Source organism: Globicephala melas, chromosome 3 (genome assembly GCF_963455315.2).
Source record: "Globicephala melas chromosome 3, mGloMel1.2, whole genome shotgun sequence".
NCBI classification, from domain to species: Eukaryota; Metazoa; Chordata; class Mammalia; order Artiodactyla; family Delphinidae; genus Globicephala; species Globicephala melas.
Window position 1 is genome coordinate 157,835,190 of NC_083316.1, and position 5,381 is coordinate 157,840,570.

Genomic DNA, 5,381 nt, shown 5'->3' on the forward strand with positions numbered 1-5,381 from the left:
AACACAGGGATGAAGAGAGTAAGGGGACAGAGAGAGGTACATAGAGAGACATGAAAAAAAAGAGAAGCCAACAGAGAGAAGCTGACTTAGTGAGATGGAGAGAAGTATAGATCAATAATCCAGGTAGAAGGGGAGAAGGGGGTGAGTGGGTGTGGTGGGTAGGGGGATGTAGTGAGAAGTTGTAGCTTCTGAGGCCCCCTGCCAGGCCTGGCCTTATTCCCATCCATTCCCAGGTGACGAGCAATGAGGAGGGCATGCGGCTGGTGGAAGATCTGGGCCAGTACTTCCGCGACGTCCACCTTTGGTGGATGGGGCCTTTCTATCCCATCCTGCGGCTTGTCCACCCTAACTTCACTGCCCCCCTGCTCCAGGCCACAAGTATCTCTCCCAGGAGCCCCCACCCCAGCTTCTCCCCTGCCCCTGCTCCCAGCCCTTCCCACTCCTGGACAGACCAGGTTGAGCAGGGGAATGGGCAGTATCGACAGAGCCCTGCTGGGTAACTCTAGGCAGGTCCCTGGCTCTCTCTGGTTGCCAAAGACTTTTTCAGTTTTGAATGGTGGAAACTCAACACTGTTGAGGGGTCTACCATGTTGGATATTCCAGGAGATGTCAGAGAGTGCTGGGGCAAGCGTGGTGTCCTTGGTCCCTGTAAAGGCATTTTGTAGGTTGCTGGGCTGTGCTTGGGTGTTTAGCACATGTTAGACATGTAGGAGCTATGTCAAGGCATGCTGGGACATGTTGTGTCATGTTGGGGTGTGTCTAAGCATATAGGGTTGTGTCTTTGGGGTCTGCCTTTGCTCTACTCTGTGCTACAGCCTTGTCTGGTCCCCCCCACCTCCCCCTTCCTCCCTGTTCCTCTGTTCATTGTCCCATTCCAAGCTATACTGGGCTTGGAGGAGAAATGTAGACCCCTCCCTGGGAGCTTCCAGCCCCCACCAAAAGTCCTTCCCTCCCCCTCTCCATGTTCTAGCTCTTATGTCAGCCACCATCATACCCAAGGATATGTTTTTCTACATCTTCCTGAATCCCTGGCTGGGTGAGTAACTGTGAGTGAAGGGGGTGAGGACAACCTTGGGGGCCCAGGGGAAGGTGCCGCCCTTGCTCACTCCTCATGGCTGCCTCTGCTAGGGGCTGGGCTCCTGCTGAGTGCTGGTGAAAGGTGGAACCACCATCGATGCCTGCTGACACCCGCCTTCCACTTCGAGATTTTGAAGCCGTATATGAAGATTTTCACCAAGAGTGCAGACATCATGCATGTGAGTTTCTTGAACTCCGGGTCCCAGCTGGAGCCTTAGGAAAAGGGGAGTGGGCTTACACACATGTGGTCTGGAATCCTGGCCATGCTGGATGGCTTTGGGGGTCACTGATTTTCCTCTCCAAGCCTCAGTTTCCTCATCTGTAAAATCGGGATAATAACCCCTTCTTAAAGAGTCATCAAGATGATGTAGTGCAGTCGTGTTCCTGGCACATAGTAGGTGCTCAGAAGGCTTTAGTTTCTAGTCTGCTTCATGGAGGCTCTGTAAATTCAGGACAGAAATGATGAAGATTGCATAGTAGTTCTTTCTGCATTAGGTACCACCTTAAAACTCATGGACTCGAAAGAATTAGTGTTTGTTATTGTTCATGAGATGATGGGTCAGTTGAGTCATTCTTCTCATCCTAGCCGGAATTATTCATGTGTTCGTGGTCATGGGTAGGTTCCGAAGACAGCTCTGCTGATCCAGGTTCAGCTTTGGCACATGTTTGGGGCTCGGCTAGCTGTCAGCTGGTTTAGGATGGCCTTGGTGGGACAATGGACTCCTGTATTTGTCTCTCATCTTCCAGTAGGCTAGCCTGGGCTTGACTACATGGTGGAGGCTGGGCTCCAAGAGAGTGAGCAGAAACGTGCAGTACCTCTTGAAGCCTGGTGTCAGAACTAGCACACGATAGTTTCCACCTCCTGTTGACCAAAGCAAGTCCTAGCTCAGCGCAGATTGAAGAGAAACAGGTTCCACCTCCTAATGGAAGAGCTGAAAAATCTCACTGCAAAGACTGAGGGTAAAGGGAGGGATAAAGAAATGGGGACATTTTTGCAATTGTCTACCACTATGATAATGATGATGGTAGTTAACAATTATTTAACACTTACTGTATATCAGAAATTGTGGGCCAAGTCCATGGCATGTGTTGTCTAATTTATTTTCACAATCCTATGAGGTAGAGATGATTGTCATTGCCATATTAAGGATGATGAAATGGAAGGTCAGAGAGATTAGGGAAATTGCCCAAGATTGCTCATTAGTAAGTGAGCTGTAACGTGGTGGGGCAGGAATTCTAACTTCGTTTGTCCAACACCAAAGCAGGTCATCTTAACTGCTACTAAAATTTGACACTTGGAATTTGGAATTCCAAAGTTCCATTTGGAAAAGCCAAATGGAAAGCAATGAGTTGACCAAGGGCACACAGAACATAAGAGGCAGAGCTGGACCTTGAAACCAGGTCTCCTGACTACCAGCTGTGGGGTCTTCATGTCTTGATAGTAACAGCTTCCACTCCCACTCAAGCCTTGTCTTCCCTGGAGATAGGTGCTTGGGGCAGAGGACCAAGAGGCCAGGTCTGGGGGAGTCCATCCAGGTGGTTGAGATTGGGGAGGGGCTCAGGAGGGGGAAGTTTCAGCCCCAGCTCTGCCCTCTTCTCTGTCCAGGCCAAGTGGCAGCGCCTGGCTTCAGAGGGCAGTACTCATATGGACATGTTTGAACACATCAGCCTCATGACCCTGGACAGTCTGCAGAAATGTGTCTTCAGTTTTGACAGCAATTGCCAGGAGTAAGTCTCAGCCCAGGGCCTGGGAACATGAGCCATAGACCCAAGGGAGTAGATGGGGGAGGGAGGACTGACCAGGGAAATCAGAAGGGCCTTCCTGGAGGAGGTGTGTCAGAGCTGGACATTGAAGGACAGGGAAAGGGAAAGCAAAGGAGCTATCCTTTCAGGTAGGTAGAACTGTTTGATAAAGGCCAGGAGGCTAGGATGAGCAGAACATGTGTAACAGTGAGGAGACGCCTTGGGTATGAGGTTGGAGGAGTGGGCAGAGTTATAACTTAAGGACATTCTGAAGTCAGACAAAGAGGATATGGACTTTACCCTGATGTTTCCAGGAAGCCACAGAAGGTCTTTGACCAGATGAGAGTTGTGGTCAAAGCTGAGCTTGAACATCTGACTTGAGAGAAGACTGATTGTTGTGTAGACACAGGATGTGAGAAGACCAGAGAGGGGAGGAAACTTGAGCTTGGTGGAGAAAATGTGGCAGATTTGGGGGAAACTGAGAAAGAATGGCAGGTCTAGATGTTGTGTGGGAGAGTGGAGAGATGAGCATGATTCCCAAGCTCTGCTCTGAGATCTAGGACATGAGGCAGTTCACAGAGATGGGAGGCAGAAAGAGAAACATGATTGAAGGGCACTCTTTTCTGGATGGGATGTGGTCCTGGGTTACTGACTGGACGTGCTCCTGCAGTATGAGATCATGAAGGGAGGCAGCAGCTTAAAATATGTGAAGCCTAGAAACCAGGAGCTTCCTCCTATCAGGGTCCCCAAGACTTCCTATCAGGAAACAGTCTCTAAGAACAGATGGCCCACAGATACACAATACTGCTTCTTAAGGCTCTCTCTGGTCTGACCCTGTAGGAAACCCAGCGAATATATTGCTGCCGTCTTGGAGCTCAGTGCCCTTGTGATGAAATGGACCGAGTAGATCTTCCTGCACATGGACCTCCTGTACTACCTCACCCGCGATGTGCAGCACTTCCATAGGGCTTGCGACCTGGTGCACGACTTCACAGAGGCTGTCATCAGGGAGCGGCATTGCACCCTCATTAGTCAGGGTTCCCAAGACTTCCTCAAGGCCAAGGCTAAGGCTGAGACTTTGGACTTCATTGATGTGCTCCTGCTGGCCAAGGTACGCTTCTCTGGGATCTAAATTCAAGACATAGGCTGGACCTTGTTTTCAAATGTCAGGTCAAAGAACTTGGACTTGATCCAGAGAGTGCTAGGGAGTCATAGAGGGTGCTTGAGGAAGGGAGGGACAGGTCAGAGAGAAGTTTTAGATGTGACTGTGTAGAAGGCTATCTGGAAGGAGTAAACAGGAGGCAGGAGACTAGGGAGGAGTCCTGTGGGGTGGGCTCTGGAGATGAAGAGGGAAGAATCCTGCTTGGATGCTGGAGCTTCAGGGACTATCTCAGGTTAGGTTCAGGTGTCCCCAGAACTGGTGTGATTTGGAGGATCTTGCTTTCTCTCCAGGATGAAGATGGGAAAGAACTGTCAGATGAGGACACCTGAGCTGAGGCTGACACCTTCATGTTTGAAGGTGAGGGTCCCAGTGTGGGACTACAGAATAGGCAGGGGTCTCTTCATCCCAGGGACTTGGCAGCTGGGCCCTGGATCACCCCATCTTGCCCATCCTTCCCATCGTCTTTGTGGGGGGGGGTGGCGGGGGGGGGGAACTTAACATGGTGCTGTCCACCCTCTGGTGCTGAAGTAGCCCAGAGACCCAAGCCTGTCTGGCTGACCCTCAGGCCATGACACCACAGCCAGTGGCCTCTCTTGGGTCCTGTACAACCTTGCAAAGTACCCAGAATACCAGGAACGCTGCCAGCAGGAGGTGTGAGAGCTTCTGAGGGACCGTGAGCCTAAAGAGATTGAATGGTGGGTGCAGGTCCTCATGGTCTGTTCCTGAACCCTTCTCATTGTCTCTGCTCCCCAGCTGGGATAGTGGAAAGATTTTTTTGTTGATTCTGTCATTATTGCTTAGTGGGAATAGGAGCAGAGCCCAGAGGCAGGGTCTGATACCCAGTCTGAATAGCAGGTGAAAGTTTGTAGTCTTTTGGGACACAAAGATCTGAGTGTTCACATTAATGCCCCACTAACTGGCTATGTGACTTTAATAAAACCAATTCCCTTATCTGAATACCATTTTTCTCCTCTATAAATTGGGGGTGGGGTGGGGAATCTCTCCCCTACAGGGCTACTTGGAGTATTGTGACAATATGTGTAGAACAGATGCCACCCAATACATGTTCAGTATATGAAATTCTTTTCCCCTCTCTTGCTTTTCTGCCTTTGGTCTTCCCCCAAAGACCCTCATTTCCCTTAATTTTTGCTCTTTTCTCTAATTCCCACTTAATAGTCTATTCCAGGGATTCCCAAGAGATCTTTGGGGGTAAAAAAGTCATCCATCTTTTTGTTCAGTAAACATGTCTACACCACCTGCCCTAGACAGTGTCTAGTGTCCAACTCAGTGTCTAGTCCCATTGGAGTCCTACATGGGCAAGGCTGGGGCACAGAGGAAAGGAGATGAGGCTTGCTAGTAAAAAAGTGAATATGAATTCACCACTCTGGGTGTGTGTAGT

At 50.0% G+C, this 5,381-nt stretch overlaps 1 pseudogene; it reads left to right on the top strand.

Moving 5' to 3' along the window:
- Positions 1-4,708, top strand: part of LOC115865448 (cytochrome P450 4F11-like) — an 8,971-nt pseudogene extending 4,263 nt beyond the window's left edge.
- Positions 4,709-5,381: the final 673 nt, after the last annotated feature.